Genomic DNA, 21,224 nt, shown 5'->3' on the forward strand with positions numbered 1-21,224 from the left:
TATCTAATTGTGAACATGACCCGCCTTATCCCAATCACAGCCAATGGCAAAATTGTGGATACTTCCAAAATAGAGCATGTGTGTGGACTCCCCCCTTTTTGCGGGCGGTGCTCAAATGCGGAACAATTCAAATGAGCCTTAAGCTAATTATGCAAAAACGGTCTATTAGGTCTCCATAGTCAGCTGTCCTATACTCCAAATCCCTCCCCTTACCCCCTCCTATCCCACCCTCTATGTTTTGGTCCTGAATTCTCTCTGCTTGTGTGTGTGATTTACTACGCGCAGCACTGAACGCATCGCAAAATCTAGTAATTTCTTAGGCAATTGTCAACCTGCTTGAAAGCCTACTCCCTTTCATAATTATTGGGATTACAATTATTGCTGCAATCAGACTAGTTCTGACTGCCTACGTACAGTAATTCTCGGGCATTCCCCGTCATGACCTAGCCCGCCCCTCTGGTTGAATGGATGGGAAACCTCATTAGTTCAACCATAGATTCTCTGCCGTGAACGTCGTCTGTAATCTGTTATCATTTTTGGGTTTACTTCGATGACGGATCTGTGTATTCTGTCGTTACATTTGATGAACTATTGTCCATCTGGTAAATAAACGAGCAACGGCAATACACTGGTTGGTACGCGTTAGGGTAAGTGACTTGTTATTTTGGTATACGATGAAACCATTGATTGAACAGAAACAATGTATCACAAATGTATCCGGTCCGGCAATATGTATTGAAATGCATTCTGATCTCAACAATTCTTCTGATAGGCTACAGTTGATATGAAATAGCTCGCTGGATCAGGGTGCTGAGGGGCTTTCAATCCAATAAATTATTTGAATGCAAGTATGTTAATTGTGTGCTTACCAATTTACATAGATATTCAGTAGCTAGTACTAGGATTGGGACACAAACTCCATTGACCATCACATCGTATTTTTCGAGTAGCTACATTTGTATGCCAATATGTAAGTCAATCAACAATACACTAGTGTGTGAGGGGGATGATATGTTATAAGGTGTTGATATACACTGACTATACCAACCATTAGGAACACCTTCCTCGGAACAGCCTCAATTGGTTGGGGCATGGACTCTACAATGTGTCAAGCGTTCCACAGGGATGCTGGCACATGTTGACTCCAATGCTTCCCACAGTTGTAAAGTTGGCTGGATGTCCTTTGGGTGCTGGACCATTCTTCATACACATGGGAAACTCTTGAGTGTGAAAAACTCAGCAGCGTTGCAGTTCTTAACACAAACCGGTGCGCCTGGAACCTACTACCATACCCTGTTCAAAGGCACTTAAATCTTTTGTCTTGCCCATTCACCCTCTGAATGGCACACATAAGCAATTCATGTCTCAAATGGCTTAACAATCCTTCTTTAACCATCTCCTCCCCTTCATCTACACTGATTTGAAGTGGATTTAAAAAGTGACATCAATAAGGGATCATAGCTTTCACCTGGATTCACTTAGTCAGTCTATGTCATGTATACTCGGTGTATAGACCGGTCTCTGCCGGTGCCTATGTCCTATTTACTAAACATGGGCTGTGTACATGTGTATGCTCAGGATTAGTGTTATCCCACTCAAGATGGCTGGCCCTCGCTTCATATTTGTCGCCAAACCCACTGGCTCCAGGTCATCTATAAGTCTTTGCTAGGTAAAGCCCCACCTTATCTCAGCTCACTGGTCACCATAGCAGCACCCACCCGTAGCACGCTCTCCAGCGGGTATATTTCACTGGTCATCACTGGTCATCCCCAAAGCCAACTCCTCCTTTGTCCGCCTTTCCTTCCAGGACTGGAACGAATTGCAAAAATCGCTGAAGCTGAAGTCTTATCTCCCTCACTAACTTTAAGCATCAGCTGTCAGAGCAGCTTACAGATCATTGCACCTATACATAGCCCATCTGTAAATAGCCTACCCAACTACCTCATTCCCATGTTATTTATTTTTTGCGCCTTTGCACCCCAGTATCTCTACTTGCACATTCATCTTCTGCACATCCATCACTCCAGTGTTTAATTGCTATATTGTACTTATTTCGCCACTATGGCCTATTTATTGCCTTACCTCCCTAAGCTTACTTCATTTGCACACACTGTATATAGACTTTTCTATTGTGTTATTGACTGTACGTTTGTTTATCCCATGTGTAACTCTGTGTTGTTTGTCGCACTGCTTTGCTTTATCTTGGCCAGGTCGCAGTTGAAATTTAGAACTTGTTCTCAACTGGCCTACCTAGTTAAATAAAGGTGAAATAATAAAAAATAAAAAAGATGACTTAGACAAATATTGACTCTTAATGAAGCGGTATTCTAGCATGTCTAATTCCTGTTTTTGAACATACGGAATGAATTATGTTTTCCCCAGTTGAGTATGGCTATAAAGAATAATGACATTAAACTCTAGGTTTCAGTGTTGAGATGTAGGGAGTGGTCTACACTTGATGAAGTAATGGGTTTGCCTGTGCCTCATTGCAATTGAATGTACCCAACACAGAGTTGTCATAGTCCTTAAGCATGCACACATACATTACGCAGTATACATTCACTTTATTTACACCCTGCTGAGTGTGTTGTCTTGTACCTTTTTGATCTGCCTGAAGGCAAGATATTGTGTGAACAAAGGCAAAAATCTAATCTGAAATCCAGAAATTCACCCAGAATTTAGAATCACAAATTTGCCAAGGAATTTCATTCTATTGAATTCGCCAGAAAATGGTCAACTGTTCATCGATTATTAGATTAATTGAAAACACATCCTAAATTGAATATGAACTATGAACCATTCAGTTGTGTGTTCTGTGAGGATGAGAATGAATGTAGAGAGCATGAACAGTAAGCCTATATCTCTTTCTCTATTATTGAGGAATTATGTTGTTTGGCAGAGCATTCTGAAGCTGTTAACATCTCTGTATAGGCTATATCCCTTCCAAAAATCAGTTAATCTGTCTCCCAAAATCTGACACGCAGATTTACGCTCCATGGATATTTAGTTCTACCGTTGTAATGTCCCAAAGCATACAATATGACGAGAAGAGCACTGCAATCTTTTTAGTCACCCTTTATTTTCCTCCAGAAGATTTCATTTAAATGTGCTTCTTTTGTAATAAAACAATGGGATATCTCAATATGATTTTGCTGCTTCCTTGGGAGCCATCCTCACTCTCTACATGTCTTTTCAGCTGGCCAGTCAGGCATGGTGGTGAAACACTCGTGACTAACTGAATCTTCCCTGGCTGATTTGGGGGCCATTGTCGAAGGAAAGGCCTCACAGACAGAACTTAATGCCCCTTGGAATCCTATGAAAGAATGTCATCCAGTGAAAGCTTTGGAGCTTTATGTTGGTTCCGATGAGATCACTGCAAAGTGGCTCTTGAAGCAGAAATTCCTGTCAATTGGTGGATTGGCCCCTTTGTTCCCCCTATATACTGAATCACTCTGTCTGAGAGGGCAGTACACTACACTGGGTCTGGCGGTAGTCAATGACTTGCTTGTTTCCGAAGCCAGGCGTCCAAGCCTTGAGAATGATCTGCCTCTGAAACAAGTTGTGACTTCCTTTCATAAAATGTCTTTGTGCTCATAATGAAAAAGTAAAATGGAAAGGGCATTTCGACAGGCCTTGTAGAACTACTTGAGGAGTGACTCCATTACCATGAATCTCACTTGAGGCCGTCTAGTATGTACAGTTTTGACCCTATATTATTGTCTTGAATTGGCGTGTTATTAACCTAATTGGGCTGTAGGAAGCAAACTGGGCAAATAGAATGAAAACAGAACAGTCTAGTTAGTTTTCTAGTGAAGATCATTTCAGGTGAGTTGCTCCAGGTCACTTCAGGTCAGAGGAGGATTAATTTGAGGAAACTTCTAACTACTTAATTAGCGATAATATTATGAGTAGGGGTCTGGTTTTTGGGCCCGAGGAAATGGATAGAAATGATGAACAAATGGTGGGATGATGAAAAGAATAACCCATACAGAAGTATAGACACGTGCTGTTTTGTTGGTCCAAGTAGAACAGCACAACGTTCCCTGATATCTGATGCCAACAATCCCCCTAAGTTTTGGCCTTCGGATGTATGATTCACAGTCACACTGCTCAGTGCAGTTGTATTGGTACTTTGGCTAGCTGGCGCGAGCACTGTGACTGTGACAGCCTCTGAACTCATTGAATTTTTCATGTGGCAGACGCACACTCAGACAGACACCAAACTTCTGTTGCTCTATCTGGCCCAGTTTTGGTGCTAATTAGTGCCCAGCGATGTTCAAGGGCAGCCATTTTAAGAGGGGAATGGAAATACCACCTGTTCTCTGTTTAAGCAGACTTTGTTTGGGGTAGTATTTCCATAAATGGTGGAAGAGGACAACTTATTTTTCCTTTTATGTAGGCCTATCCTTATTTAAACAGGGCAGACACATTGAGATTGACATCTGTTTTTCAGGTGATCCCTGGCCAAGTGAGCCCTGGCCATCTTCACAGAGCTGGGTGGGGGTGTCTAAGCCTTATTGCAATGTACTGACAAAGCTTCATGTAAAAGTGTGTTTGTGAACGTGTATGTAAAGGGAACCAAACTTGTGACCTGGAGTGTATTACCAAGTTACAGGTTACAGTCAACTGAGCAGTGAACACCCTGCACGATGTCACCTGAGTTACATAAGTAGATTTACGTAAGGGTGCACAATATGCAAAAGTCAAACCATTTGTTAAATCAATGTTGTTAAAGTGTTTGGCTAGCAACCACTGTATATGATAATAAGAATGGAAAGGGGTTGCACAGATAGCAGTCACTCACCCAGCCCTCTCTGCATGCAGCTATCTGAGACCCTGTGGCTGTTCCTGTGGCTGGAGACATTTGAATTGAATATCTGATTATGGTTCATTGAGCGGAATAGAACAGAGGAGGGACTGTGTCCTCTCAGCCCTCCCAGGGTTTCAGGCTACTGAGGCTAGTCACTTCCTGTTCTGGCCTAGCCTGCTCTGTGAACAGGGTGACAGGGGCCGTACTTCTCATCTCAATCCCTCCACTGTTGCAAGGGAGTGCGGACGGGAGGGTTATCAGTCAAAATGTCTTGTGTGTATTTTCTTCTCACTCCCCCCACTTGTCTTGACAGGAAATGGCTCCTTTGCATTCAGAGGTGTCTCTCTGTCTCCGTGTCTTAAAGCAGCCACAGCGGGGCCACTAAGTCAAGTTGTATGACTGCTTGCGGCTTCCTCTTTTCCAGGGCTCCCTTGAAAATGGGACTCACCTGGTTGATAAATACAATTTTGAGATGCTGGACCAGCCTTGGTCTTTGTTCCTCTGCCCTGCCTGAAAATCACTATATTGGAATGGATTTTATGTAAATGTTGTGTTGACAAAATTTGCCTCTCAAGTTGGACTTGCTGTCCTTTACCCTTGTAAAGTGACTGAAAAGACAACACGGAACCTTTTTTTTTTTGTCTGTACATTTCAATATGAGCACAAGAGGATGTAGGTAGATAACAACACAATCTCAGATCCTCTCATTTACAGGGGAATGGAAACACACAATTCTCCTTTCTGGATTCACTGTGTCACTTTAGTGTCTATTGTAACAAAAGACAGACCACACCTGCATCACTGTGATTCCTGTGGGGGCTATTTGTTGACAACAACCACTACTAAGCCAGAGCAGGTCAAGGAGAAACAGATAGGGGAATTATCTGTGAGTGGGAATGGAATCAGTCATGCTTGAAAAGCAGCCTTTATCTATAACTGAAAACCTGTTCCACTCCTCAGTCCTCACATGGACAGACGAGCAGTTTTCCTGAGTGGTGGCCTTAGTTGCCCCTGAGTGCCCTGATGCTTATCTGTGTGAGTGCGAGAGCTGCTCCCTGGGGTCCTCTTCCTCCTCATCAGTCGTCTGAGCTGAGCAGCAGCAGCCACGCCCTGGGGACTGGAAGCTATACAGCTGGTGGATTTATTAGTGCACACTGTAGCAAAACATTATGCAATGAAAAGCTAAGCGTTTCTTATTGGATAAGTCCAGGTAGTCCCTCCATGTTGCAGTCTGTTTTCTTCTATTTAGTGCCTAATGAACATGGCCCTGCTGTCCCCTACCCGAAGGAAGTTGCCCCTGGTCCTCATCCCTGAATGGCAGTGTTAATTTGAATATTGAAATCAGGCTCTGTGGTGAACAAAGGCTGATATAAAAGCAATGGAGGATATCGCTCCATTGATGGGGCCCTCAACCTAAAATCAGTCATGGAAATGTTATGTTTTGATGATCATGCGCAATTCCACGGTAACGGAATTTTCACTTAAACAGATTTTTTTAAAGTTTAAGAAACCATACAACTCGCACAAGGACTACTTTTAACAATTTACACAATTGTTTGAATATATACATTTATTGGAATGACTGTGCAGATGCAAAGTTCGGTAACAGTTTGTGTCCACGTTTTCCAAAAACTCTGTTAAATATATGCGCCGAATTAATAAGATTCAACGATGTCTGCAGAAAGAATGGACATCGTTGAAAACATCTAATTTCATTTGTCACATGCTTTGTAAACAACAGGCATAGACTATCGGTGAAATGCTTACTTACGGGCCCTTCCCAACAATGCAGAGAGAGGAAAAAAATAATAACATAAGGAATAAATATGTAATGAGTAACYAAAAGTTGGCTATATATACACAGCATACCAGTAACACGTCTGTGCAGTGGTACGAGATAATTGAGGTAGATATTGGTAGGGGTAAAGTGACTAGGCAACAGGATAGATAATAAAACAGTAGCAGCAGTGTATGTGATGAGTTAGTGCATAAAGGGTCAATGCAGATAGTCCAGATAGCTATTTAGTTACCTATTTAGCAGTCTTATGGCTTGGGGGTAGAAGATGTTCAGGGTCCTGTTGGTTCCAGACTTGGTGCATCGGTATCGCTTACCTTGCGATACCGATGTCTATGACTTGGGTGGCTGGATACTTTGAACATTTTTAGGGCCTTCCTCAGTGCCTGGTGTAGAGGTCCTGGATGGCAGGGGAGCTCGGCCCCAGTGATAAACTGCGCCGTTTGCACTACCCTCTGTAGCGCTTTGCTGTACGATGCCAAGCAGTTGCCATACCAAGCGGTGATGCAGCCAGTCAAGGTGCTCTCACTGGTGCAGCTGTATAACCTTTTGAGGATCTGAGGGCCCATGCCATATATTGTCAGCCTCCTGAGGGGGAAGATGCGTTGTCCTGCTTTCTTTACGACTGTGTTAGTGTATGTGGATCATGTTAATTCCTTAGTGATGTGGACACCGAGGAACTTAAAGCTCTCGACCCGCTCCACTACAGCCCCGTCGGTGTGTGCTCGGCCCTCTGTTTCCTGTAGTCCACGATCAGCTCCTTTTTGTTTTGCTGATGTTGAGGGGGAGGTTGTTGTCCTAGCACCACACTGGCAGGTTACAGACCTCCCTATAGGCTGTCTCATCATCGTCGGTGATCAGGCCTACCACCATGACGTTGTCAACAAACTTACCGATGGTGTTGGAGTCGTGCGCTGTCGTGGGTTAACAGGAAGTACAGAAGGGGACTAAGCACACACCCCTGAGGGGCCCCCGTGTTGAGGGTCAGCGTGGCGGATTTGTTGTTGCCTACCCTCACCACCTGATGGCGGCCCGTCAGGAAGTCCAGGATCCAGTTGCAGAGGGAGGTGTTTAGTCCCAGGGTCCTAAGCTTTGTGATGAGCTTGGAGGGCATTATGGCAATGAACACTGAACTGTAGTCGATGAACAGCAATCTCACATAGGTGTTCCTTTTGTCCAGTTGGGAGAGGGCAGTGTGGAATGCAATAGAGATTGCGTGATCTGTGGATTTGTTGGGGTGGCATGCAAATTGGAGTGAGCCCAGGGTGTATGGGATGATGGTGTTGTTGTGAGCCATTACCAACCTTTTACAGCATTTCATGGCTACAGATGTGATGCTACGGGCAATAGTAATTTAGACAGGTTACCTTGGCATTGTTGGGCACAGTGACTATGGTGGTCTACTTGAAACATGTAGTTATTACAGACTGGGTCAGGGAGAGGTTGAAAATGTCAGTGAAAACACTTGCCAGCTGGTCAGCGCGTGCTCTTAGTACGCGTTCTGGTAATCCGTCTGGCTCTCAGCCTTACTCACTTAGCCGGAGAGTGAGGTCACATAGTCATCTGGAACAGCTGGTGCTCTCATGCATGGTTCAGTGTTGCTTGCCTCGAAGTGAGCGTAAATGCATTTAGCTTGTCTGGTTGGCTCGCGTCACTGGGCAGGTCGCGGCTGGGTTTCTCATTCTAATCTGTGATAGTTTGCAAGCCCTGTGACATCCAACAAGCGCCAGAGTAGGATTCAATCTTAGTCCTGTATTGATGCTTTGCCTGTTTGATGGCTCAACGGAGGTCATAGTGGGATTTCTTATAAGCGTCCAGATTAGTGTCCCGCTCCTTGAAAGCGGCAGCTCTATCCTATAGCTCAGTGCGGCTGTTGCCTGTAATCCATGACTTCTGGTTGGGATATGTACGTACGGTCACTGTGATGATGTCGTTAATGCACTTATTAATGAAGCCAGTGACTGATGTGGTAAACTCCTCAATGTTATCGGATGAATCCTGGAACATATTCCAGTCTGTGCTAGCAAAGCAGTCCTGTAGCTTAGCATCTACTTCATCGGACCGCTTCCCTATTGAGCTCTTTACTGGTACTTCCTTTTTGAGTTTTTGCTTGTAAGCAGGAATCAGGAGGATAGCGTTTTATGGTCAGATTTGCCAAAGGGAGGGCGAGGGAGAGCCTTGTATGCTTTTCTGTGTGGAGTAAAGGTGATCTAGAATTTTGACGCCTCTAGTTGAACAAGTTTGGCATGCTGGTAAAATGAGGTATAACTGATTTCAGTTTCCCTGCATTAAAATCACCGGCCACGAGAAGCGCAGCTTCTGGTTGTGCATTTTCTTGTTTGCTTATGGCCCTATACAGCTCGTCGAGTGTGGTCTTAGTGTCAGTATCAATTTGTGGTGGTAAATAGACAGCTACGAAAACTGGTAAATAGTATGGTCTGCAGCTTATCAAGAGGTATTCTAACTCAGGACAGCAAAAACTCTGGACTTCCTTAAAGGGTAGGTAGCATAAATATAGCCACTTGTAACATATGGATTTGCATTAGAATGCGCATCAAACGTCCCAATGCAAAGTTACACTTCACTTTTCTATTCAAATTATTACATAAAATTGATCAGAATGCCGAAGTCATGCCGGGAAYAAAAACATATGCGGGGTGTGACGTAATATGAAGGACGCGGCAAGCAGCCTATTCCCTATATTGTCAACTCCAACAGAAATACCTTAAAATGTATAACTTCAAATTGTTTTCTCTCATGACTACTGGTTTCAATTGAATTTTCTGCCAACTTACAAGCAAATAATTTATGAATTTATGGTTACAAATCAGTTTGCAAGATTGCTAGCCAACTAGCCTGCTAATTTTTGCCCTACCAGCCTGCTAACGCTACATTAGCACTGRGTGAGTCAGACAGTTGCTATCAACACCTAGCTTACAGCTACATTAAAGTAAACCAAAGTTTTGGAAATATATCACCAGTTATCAAATAATGTTACTGGTATATGCTGTTATCTTGGCCAGCAAGCCAGCCAGCTAAAGTCAGTTATTTTAGCCTAGCCAGATAACTAGCCTAGCTCGCCAACCACCACGGTTGACATAGTTAAGTAATAAACCAGACAACAACTAATTTTGACTTTGACGGCATTTTATGTTTTTGAATAATAAAAGTTCTAAATAAGCTTAGTTTATGACCAATGTTCCCTCTAATTTATTTTCGGCACTGAGCAAATTTCAGGTCTGCTGAGCGCAAACGTGAACGTTGTGAAAATTCTGTGCAACTTCCAGCCTACGTTTACTGTAAACACTGAGGCTGAACCCGCTTTAAGTTACAGTTTCAGACGAGGTCAAGAAGGCTACTGTGGCTATTTGTTCATAATGTCAGCCTACCGGAGTGGTCTACCATAAAAAAATTACAAAATGTATCCCATAACATTTTATTATGGAAGTAGCTGTTCTATCCTTCAGCCTACAGTAGCAGCCAATGTGTGGTGTTCAATGTAGGCCTACATTCCATGAGACTTTTGAAAAGAACATGCAGGGCTTGACATTAACCTGTTTATCCACTTGTCCTTCAGACAAGGAGGTGACTGAAAATGTTTGATGCAAGAAACCACTTTAAAAAATAAAATGCATTATTATTCCATACCATTATTACAGAGAATCAAATAAATTATGCTACCGTCTGCCTATTGGCTACTTAGCCTATTCAAGCCCATTTAAAATACAACTCTGCCCCTTTAAGACCAAAAAAAAAGCTCATTACCCGACTCGCTTTTCAAAGATGTCTAGAAATGTACACGTTTTGTGCTCTTGTAGGAAGCAACCACTCCCCCATTGCTGACTACAAGTTATCTATAACTGGGCTAATAATTAACTAACTATCAACGGATATGAGCACACGTGGCTACATGCAGCTCTCGCTTTGATCTCAAAACAAGCGCATCTACTCACGACCGCTCATGCTGTAAACACAGTCAAGTTCAAAGTGAATGGCACAGATCCATATATGGCAATGGTATAGGCCTATTGCAGCTCTGATTGGTTATGCCTCACCGGTCTGTGTAGCATTATGCCTACAACAAAATCTACTGCATAGTTAGTTTTGCCCACTAAGTCTTGCATAGTTTGTTTTGTTTCTGGTATGTTGCGTTGAAAGTGGCTAATATTGCGTTGATTCAATCACAATTCCAACAGTAAAGGGAAAAGCTATAGTGAATGTTTCTACTTTTGTAGAAAGATCATTTATGTTTTTTGACTGTTCTGTTCTGCAGGATAGTTATTGTCTCATTGAGGAAGTGCTCTTGTCTGAAGCCTCAAGAGGAAAATATAATCAAAGCTTTAATTATTTCCATGCTAATTACGAACCAAACACCGATTCAGACGGTTCTATAATATATGCCATTTAGCAGACTCTTTTATCCAACAAGACTTAGTCATATGTGCATACATTTTACGTATGGGTGGTCCCGTGAATCGAACCCACTACCCTGGTGTTACAAACACCATGCTTTACCAACTGAGCTACAAAGGACCACAGTTCTAAATCCAAACATCCACTAGTCTGAAGAAGTCTGTGTTGTTGACGAGAACAACGATCAGTCTTCTATTAATTCTGCTTATTGTTTTTAAGAATGGAAACACTCCCGTAACCTTTTTCCTACTCTAAGTTATTGTAAAACGTTTCTATGGCCTGTGGCATCATGAACATCTATCCACATCCTGGGTGTACGGTGTCTCTACCTGTTCCCAGAGCATTCCTCATGTGGGGTGTGTTAGTGGGAGAGGAGATAGGACCTGCATTATCCTCCAATCTACATTCCACAACCATGACTGGGGCTGCCTCACTCTCTCTCACTGTTGTAACAAACCTGAATGCACAGACTGTACGTAGACACACAGCCCGCCCAACAAACCGACCCACTACACACACACAAACCTGGTTTCTCATTCCTCATTCCTGTTGATGGCTCATACCTGTAATGGAGACTCTAATATTTGGACCTATGTGTATGCACACGTGTTTAGAGTTGCTGTGAACTGCCATTTTACATTTGATTCACTTTTCCTGATGGATTTCTCCAATCTATTATAGACCAAATATACAAAGGTATGTGGACACCACTTCAAATTAGTGGATTCTGCTATTTCAGCCATACCAGTTGCTGACAGGTGTATAAAATCAAGCACACAGCCATGCTATCTCTATAGACAAACATTGGCAGTAGAATGGCCTTGGAGCTCAGTGACTTTCAACGTGGCACCATCATAGGATGCCACCTTTCCAACAAGTCAGTTTGCCAAATTTCTGCCCTGCTAGAGCTGCACCGGTCAACTGTAAGTGTTGTTATTGTTAAGTGTAAATGTCTTTCCTCTGTTGCAACACTCACTACTGACTTCCAAACTGCCTCTGGAAGCAACGTCAGCACAAGAACTGTTCATTGGGAGCTTCGTGAAATGTGTTTCCATGACCGAGCAGCCGCCCACAAGCCTAAGTTCACCATGCGCAAAGCCAAGTGTCAGCTGGAGTGGTGTAAAGCTCACCACTATTGGACTCCGGATAAGTGGAGACGCGTTCTCTGGAGTGATGAATCATYCTTCACCATCTGGCAGGCTGACGGACAAATCTGGGTTTGGCGGATGCCAGGAGAACGCTACCTGCTCGAATGCATAGTGCCAACTGGAAAGTTTGGTGGAGGAGGAATAATGGTCTGGGGCTGTTTTTCATGGTTCGGGCTAGGCCCCTTAGTTCCAGTGAATGGAAATCTTAACGCTACAGCATACAATGACATTCTAGACAATTCTATGCTTCCAACTTTGTGGCAACAGTTTGGTAAGGCCCTTTCCTGTTTCAGCATGACAATGCCCCTGTGCACAAAGTGAGGTCCATACTGAAATGGTTTGTCGATCTTTGTGGAAGAACTAGACTGGCCTGCACAGAGCCCTGACCTCAACCCCATCGAACACCTTTGGGAGGAATTGGAACMCTGACTGCGAGCCAGGCCTAATAGCCCAACAGTGCCCGATCTCACTTGTGCTCTTGTGGCTGAGTGGAAGCAAGTCCCCGCAGCAATGTTATGGCATCTAGTGGAAAGCCTTCCCAGAAGAGTGGAGGCTGTTATAGCAGCAAAATGGCGACCAACTCCATATTAATGCCCATAAACCTTTTTGATGAGATGTTCGACGAGCAGATGTCCACATACTTTTGGTCTTGTAGTGTATATGTTTCCCTGATGGGGCTTCAGATTTCAGAACTACATGGATTTTTCTTAATGGTAACAGTACTAGGCACTGCTGCCTAGTTCAGAAGTTAAATGGTCAAAGCCCTGAGTTACTGAATGATGCAGCGCTCTCGGGTCTCTGTGGATGCTAGCTGGTCAGATGTTAGCGCAGCTGCTCTGATGTTCCCTCCTTTTGAAATAAGATTGAAAAGTGCTAGAAACATCATTGAAGGYTTATACTTCATAGAATCTCAGTGCGTTCTGTAGGCTTTGTAACATGTTTGCTAGTTCTCTCCTTTATTATCCTATATTTCTGCCCTTGTCATTTATGTTGCATAGTTTTGGTAATCTGTTCTGACAGTGTTTATAATGTGAACAAGCAAAACCGTAGGGAAGAAAATACATTGGCTATATTTTCTAATACATTTCTATACGGATCGGTGTGTTTTTCAACTACTTGTAGTTGACTAGTTCAGTAATATTAGTGAAGCAGGCAAAGAGGACGTTTTTCCTTGTCATGTGCCGTAATAGGCTGTGGATGAAATTTGTTTATTTTATCAATTTTCCTTTGAGAAAAAATAAGAAACCTGCACACTACTCTTAATAGTAACACTGCTCTTTAATTAGCTGTACGTATCGGCCTCACGGCCTTCGTCATAGCTTTTGAGAGTTTTTTGTTTTCCTAGAGATCTTAATGATGAAATGCCTATGCATGTTATGTTGTGAATATGAATTATGTCCCCATTTCAGATTAATCTGACGTTTTTCTTGCGCTGTACCCAATGATTTATGAAAACTTGCTTGGTAGGTCGATGTCCTCATTGTGGTTTTACAGATGTGTTTAATATGTTTTATGTACACACTTTATGTGAATATTTATGAAATGCACGTTGTTGTATTTGGTAGCACTTATTTGTTTTTCCCTCGACTCCAACCCCATTCGATGCATGAACAGATGTGGGTGGGGCTATGTCTACATAAGGGTGCTAATTTTTTTWAACTCACAAAYGCTCTGACGGAAGGCGGTGAGGCTGGTACGTAAAGCTTATTAAAGAGCAGTGTGCAGGTTTCTTTCCCATTTTATTCAACTGTTTCCATGCACCTGCAAAAAAAATAGCTCAGATGTGCGAGTGCCTTTTGAATMATACATTTTCCTTTGGAAATCTCTTGAAAGGATAGGAGAAAGAGACAGCAAAGGAGTGAGTAAGAATTGGGAAAAGCTAAACCCTTAGAATTATGTTTTTCTTCTGCCTCACTCTCACTCACTCTTCTTGTCCCTCAAACACATGACCACAGATCATCAGTCTCTGTGCACATAATAACCATATTCAGATGAAGGGAAAGAGATGGGGAGGATATGTGATTGTTTGGGGGCAATGGCAGAACAATATAGGGAACCCAAACATTATACATACTTCTGGTAAGGCTTCCAGGATTCCAAAGTGAAGCTATGGCTGAGCAGATTTGAAACAATTCAACACTAAATCAGCCATTCTATTCTTAGTGTAAATATACCATATACCATAGAAACAAAATGGATCTGCTTATGGTCTATAGAATGCACACACAGGTCACTGCAGTGCAGTCACATTTTATTTTCATRGCTGAACCCCAGATGCTTAAAAGCCCTGTGCAGTCAAAAACATAAAGTTTCCTGTGTGTGTGTTTATACAGTGTTTCCACGCTATGAGGTTGAAATAATACTGTGACATTTATGAAAATGCCCTTTTAGTGTAAGAGCTGGTTGAAAAGACTGATTTTGGGCATGAAAACTGGTCCAACTCCTCTTTCTCAATTCTCAAACAGAAATGGGATGTGCCTTTGATGAACTACTAATGTGTTATTCTGGTCATGCGCGCCGCAACCGACATAGCTCGTTCGTTAGCTAAGCTAGCCACTTGTAACTCCTCCAGTATGTGATGATTTCATTTCACAGGATTTGTTTTTGATCGGAAGCTGTAGAGATGGGTAAGAAATTGCARTTCTGTAGCCAAATATCATATTCATCCATTTTGTTTGGTATTTAAGTATTACATTGCCTGATGTGGTGGTGCATTTCTCAGTTATACAGTTTAAAGCTGTTACTTTTTTACCCAAAGTCAACCTTTAATAGACCAATAAGAATGAGTTCCAAACCTCTCTGCCAATAGCAGCTAGTTTTCAGTTTTCCCTTTCCTACTTAGACCACTCACAAGATGCCAAACACCCAGGGGCAGCAGCACATCAACGGTACCACTGATGCAACTCATCACTATGAAGTTGTGCAGCTGTTACTGTATGCCAGTGATCATAGAGAGGCGTGATCACTTCTCCTTCGACACCTTGCATCGTATTTATTTACTTTCTGAAAATAGACACGCCTTATCGCACCATGCGGTTAAGTTTGAACCAGGAAGCTTCAGCTGCTATTACGTTTCTGCTCGTTCTTTTAAAAGCTTTTTACTGATGCATCAAGGGTGCATCATCGCTTCAATCGAGCATGTAAATATTTTCCCATAGCCTCTCCCCCTCCATCAACGCCTCTGACATCGCATTGCCTTAGTGGATGACGAGAGTAGCCAGCGTAACATCATTGTTTCCTTTCATTTTTATCATAAGTAAACTGATTCAATAAGACAGATGAGCTCGTTTTACAACGGAAAAAKCCCTAGTGAGTTAGGGTTGGAAGAGGAACTGCCAAGATGAATTTGAGTTGGAGTTTGACTACCTGTTTGAATACGAACCACATGCCATATTCGTGCCCAGTAGCACATGTCCTAGCAAAATTATTGCTTGAGAAATTGATCTTTRCTAAAAAGCAATTATTTTTATTTTTAAATACCATTTTTTAATTCTAAAACGAGCARGGTAAGGTACATATTTGTTACGCACAAAAAAATTGAATCTTTAATTGGAAATTCTGCTGAATTACATAACGATGAACCATCTCTTTAAGATCCTTAACTCTCAATGCAGGAGAAAGTGACTAAGGCTTTGGGTTGCTTGCTTCAGTCTCTTCTATATTTATCTGAAGATATTTGGCCAAGATAGCAGCCATGAATGCTGAGCCCTGAAATCAAACACACTTTTGTATAAAGACTGTTTCACAAGATTACTGTAACTGAATAAACTGCTTTTATAACGGCTTAATCTGTATGGCTTCTAGGGCTGACCCCAATTTAGTTGACTGGTCGATTGTTTGTTTGGTTATATATATATATGTATGTATGTGTGTATATGTGTGTATATATATATATATATACACACATATATAGTACCAGTCAAAAGTTTGAACACACTTAATCATTCAAGGGTTTTTATTTTTACTATTTTCTACATTGTAGAATAATAGTGACGACATCAAAACTATGAAATAACACAGATGGAATCATGTAGTAACCAAAAAAGTGTTAAACAAATCAAAATATATTTTAGATTCTTCAAAGTAGCCACCCTTTGCCTTGACAGCGTTACACACTCTTGGCATTCTCTCAACCTGCTTCATGAGGTAGTCACCTGGAATGCATTTCAATTAACAGGTGTGCCTTGTTAAGTTAATTGGTGGAATTTCTTTCCTTAATGTGTTTGTGGAATTTATTTCCTAAATYCGTTTGAGCCAATCACTTGTATACCAGTCAAATGTTTGGACACCTACTCATTCAAGGGTTTTTCTTCATTTTTACTATTTTCTACATTGTAGAAAGACTTGTTTATTTATTTGTGCCCATCTCAGTGAACTAATCCATTGCGGAGGCCTAGACTAAAAGCCAATTTATGCTTGATCAGAAAATGTGGTCATAGGCTCCATATCGAGGGTGTGACACAATTGCGGAGCTTCCAGAGGCATGCAGAGGCCAAATCGAACTCTGTACCGCATTGCCATGTGCCTCCCCAATTTTGAAAACAATGCCAAGGGCTCTGTATAGCTCCGCATTGGCATGATTGGTTGACGCTAGCTGGGGGCGTTACATCCTGTAATAAACTCACTTCTCTGACTTCAGCTCTGCACTGCTCCGTGAAGCGCAAGAAGTATGAATGCCTTGACTTCTGCTGAGGCCATTTCACCGTAAATGCTGCATGGCCAATGCAGACATAGGATTGACCATGTGCCCAGATGCCCAATGCACTTCTTTCTCCAGAATGCGCTCTCTCCCGCAAATGTGTGCACATTCATTGTTTCATAACTTCATTGTGTGAATTGTTTGCGTTTGATTGTTAGTGTATATGTATTCCCCATCCAATGTAGTACATTTACCGTTAATTCCTCTAATTTCAAATCTACATTGTTTGTTACTTTGGTTATGGTCATTTCTTTTAATGCATTCAATATTATTATTATTCCATTCTTCCTGTTCTCATTGTCGGAGTGGACACATTGTTTGCAGAGTGCACAACCTATGCTACACTTATGAGAAACAAGTTTTCTTTTATTTAATTCCACTTATGAGTTATGTCAATTTAGTCATTGTCTTTTGTTTGCAGCGCTCTTGTCAATAGAAGTAGGACTATAGGCTACCTGGCCTGCATGCAAATGTAGGCATATAAATGTGCCCATTTAGGGATCTGATAGTATTTCTTATTGGCTTAACGCACCACCGCTAATGACCCGTGGAGCTTCTCAAAGTAATGTTTTCTTCACTTCAAACAGCAAGCAAATTTAGTCTGTTTTTACATCCATTGAGAATTACAATAGTTCCTCAATGTATTAGATTTTATTAGAGCTCTCTCCCTTTCGATAAGCATTCAGCGTGAAAGGGAAAAATGTCATGCTCTGATCCAGTGGAAACGTCATAAAATAGGCTTCTTATCAGTGCTTGACTTGGACTGAAATCGGTTCTGGTAATCATTTTTGGTGCTGGTACTGTTTATATTTAGGTGCAGGAGCTCCACAATACTTTTGAGCTAATATTCTATAAGAGGAACAGGAGCTCAACAGGAGCTCCTGCCCAAGTCAAGCACTCCTTCTTATCCCTTGTGCAAATAGTCTACAGCTGTGTCTGTCCCAAGCTCACTGGCTCAGGAAACTCTGAGGGCCCAGAATATTCYCTAGTGCAAGCTTCTGCCAGACCCAAGTTAATGGTTGATACAATGTTTCAAGTTCGTTGCAGATAGGCCATGTGTAGCCAATGCGATTTATAGGATATTTATTTTCATCATATTTTCTCCCTGCAGCTGCAATGTAGACAATTTTTTAAATAGTTGGCAATGGCAGTAGAAATTCATTTTTAGGTTTATCATTTTCATTTAGATCTGGATAGAAGTTTGATTAATCACATGACAATGACTTTGAGATATGAAGACGTTATTATAAATTAATTGAAACGGTTTCACGGAAATTTCCATATGAAAACAATAACTGGAACCACAGATCAGTAGAAATGGTAAGATAAATTGGCATTCCACATTAGAAAGGTTGTCGACTCCTTGTGTAGCCTATTACCGGCAACTTCAGGAGAGTAATGGCAGAATCTGCAAAAGCCAGCAGGAGCAGGAAGAGAATAGTTGGGTCAGGTGAAGTTTTATTTTTTTATCTAGATATCTGGAACCCTCTTGAGGCATCAAACCATACGCTTAAAGCATCAGACAAGCTCTATATATAGATATACTGTATATAGTTGATTTTATTAAAASACATAGGGTGTGTCTATATKTGGGAAAATACACATTTGAACATTTGAGTAATCGATTGGTCAAAAGAACAGACTACTTTCGGTCTACCAATATTTTTTTTTGTTGGACAGTCCTAGTGGCTTCACTACTGCTCTGAAGCTGTCCACATCAGTAGTGTTTTTGTTTGCTACCTCCTTATTAGTTAAGCAATGATGATCACTTTTGGCTCTCTAGGAGTTACCTCTTTTTGATAGTCTCGTGATTCAAAACAGTCAACCAATTTTTGTTTTTCAATTCCAAAATCAGTCAACAGCTTGAACCTCAGAGACGGAAAGAGTCATATTTTGTAAATCCACTTCCCAAACTTGTGTAAGCTAACCATTTTGAATTCTCCATGTGTGTCTCTTAAGAGCCTCTTATAAGCCACTAGACATGGTACAGCAAAGTCTGAGTTGGGATGGTTGTAGGCCTACGGCTCAGTAAGTCAGAGTTGCGTGGGAAACAGTGCTGTGCTGCTGTCTAACATGGGATTGTACCTCGGTGTGGGCTAAATCTGTGGATGATTCACACACAGAGCTGCTGTGGGACTGTGGCTCGTCTCCTACTGTGTGTGGCTCAGATCAGATGGACCAGGCTTGCCTGGGTGGGAGGCTCACTGCAGGGATGGAGAGAGACTGGCGTGCTGCGCTCTGCTAGCTCGGCTCAGCTCTGCTCTTGCTTGCCACACTCTCAATTTGGCCACAGAATAGTTTTGTCCTGGAATGACTATGCCTCTGAATCATGGTTGCAGAGAGCAGGGATAGTGCTAGAAGTTGCTCCTCTCTGCTCTTGTAACACTCTCTAATTTTGTCACAGGATACTTTGTGATGCACAATATTGATGTGTCCTATGTTGAGTAACTTGACTGAATTATAAGAGCATAGAGAATGTGGAGTGGTATAAGTTTGTGCTTTGAGAGATGGAGTTGGATGTGGGGTGGTTCTGGTAGATAATGAAGAATGAGTGAAGGAAGGAATGAAGCAAAGGAGAGATGATTAAAGAAAGCAAAAGGAGGGTTGAGAAAGTGAAATATCCTACTTTTTTGTTGCTCTACAGTAAGTGAAGTACCTTTATTTTTTTTTTCCTTTTTTATTTTTATTTTTTACTTAACTCCTGTTGTTTAGGTTCTTTCAGAAAACTCCCTCCCTCCATGACGTCACAGGAACTGTCCTCTGAACTAATCCCTTTTTATACAAAATGGCCCAGATTATTTTTGAGTTGAGCCTAAATTCCCAAATGATTTAATATGTGTTGCAGTGAGATTAAGAACGGGTGATAACAGGCCTTTGGAAAATCCATGGATCTGGGAACCCTGCCAGACCAGTGGCTCATTTGTTGTTGTGAAGTCGTAAATATGAAAGGCCTGCCTGAAGAGACAGGGTTGTAAAGGCCAACCAGCCTCAGCCTCTGAGCCTTTTTTGAGGGCGAGAGAGATGTCACTCGCACTCATGGTCACACTGACAGGATGTTTTGTTTTAAACCGAAGGTGATGTGAAGTTAAACTAATCTTAACCCCCCCCCCCCCCAAACACACACATACTTGAGCAGTGAACGGGTTCAGGACTCTACGCAGTACAGTAGACTCTTAAGAGACTGCTGGGAAAAGGAAAGTGGGTAAACGCTGCGTCCCAAATCGTAGCACTGCCGCAACGCGTAATATTTTACCGCAAACTCTGCACCAGAAGTGAACTCCTTCCTCTGCTACTCTTTTGTCCAAATGAGGCTACAATACATTGAGTTTCCCAAATGGCACCCTATCCCCTATGTGGTACATTGCTTTCGACCGGAGACATATGGGCCACTTTGTTAAGGGAATAGGCTGCCATTTGGGATGCAGACTGTGGGATGCAGACTGTGTTTTTACAGGACTCTCTGGAGATCAAAACATAAATGGAAAGGATTTTCTGGGTGATTTCACTTCAGTCGCTCTCAGGACATGACCGGCATCCAACCTGATAGCTCCGAGACAGCCAGGGAGACTTCCCTCTCGCTCTCTCGCTCTCTCGCTCTCTCTCTCTGTCTTTCTCCCTTTATCTGATAAACGTGCTGCTGTTTTCCGCACGTTTCTCTGAAAAAGACAAAAAGTGGGAGTGTACAAGTGCAATTGTGCCGTTGCTTGTGGAATGCCAGTGTCCTCTCACTCACTCTCACTGTGGGTGGATGTTTACAGTTTGGCCCTTGCAAAACCCCAAGTTCAATTGTAACTGTGTTTTGTAGACAGCCATGAACCGGAGCACCTGTCTTTGTCTGAGCAAGATAAGCATGACTTAAATTACTTAATGAATTATCTGACTGAGTCCTAGATCTTCCTGGAGTCTGTAGGGGAGATTTACTGTTGGATGCCTTCTCGTATTTAGCACACTGCGGCAGATGGATTTGTCTAGGCAGGATAAGATATGTGCTCGGCAGAGCCGCTGCATGTAGAAGTCCGACCGGTATATCCGGTCTTTCAATTTTGTTGTAGCCATGTTGTTCTGTTACAGCAAGTCTTGACTCCCCAGAAGGAATGTCATCACGGCATAGCTGAACATGATTACAGAATTGATGTTGATAATCTGGAGAGAACAAGCAGATGGTGGGCAGTGACGCAGGAAAGGAGGGCCGAGCCAAAGCCTCCCACTTTCCCTGCTTTCTCTTAAGTAATTACTTAGAGAGCATTAAGATGAAGGAATACATCCAGGGCATGATCCATGGCTGTGTCTAAAAAAAGTTACATCTGTAGCAGTCAACTCCTCGCTTCCTCCATTCTTGTTTCCTCAGTTCCTCACCAA

General features: G+C 42.2%; 1 protein-coding gene across 3 annotated transcripts in view; it reads left to right on the forward strand.

The window, feature by feature from the left end:
• The first annotated feature begins 229 nt into the window (after positions 1–229).
• Positions 230–21,224, forward strand: part of LOC111976781 (proto-oncogene tyrosine-protein kinase Src-like) — a 42,168-nt gene continuing 21,173 nt past the window's right edge. Inside the window, exon 1 of one of the 3 annotated variants that reach the window (XM_024005897.2) lies at positions 230–647. The gene's annotated coding sequence lies outside the window, so the exon portion shown is untranslated. The remainder of the gene's footprint in view (positions 648–21,224) is intronic. The other 2 variants (XM_024005900.2, XM_024005901.2) reach the window with 2 other exon arrangements.

Source organism: Salvelinus sp. IW2-2015, linkage group LG17, assembly GCF_002910315.2.
Source record: "Salvelinus sp. IW2-2015 linkage group LG17, ASM291031v2, whole genome shotgun sequence".
In the NCBI taxonomy this organism is placed as follows: Eukaryota; Metazoa; Chordata; class Actinopteri; order Salmoniformes; family Salmonidae; genus Salvelinus; species Salvelinus sp. IW2-2015.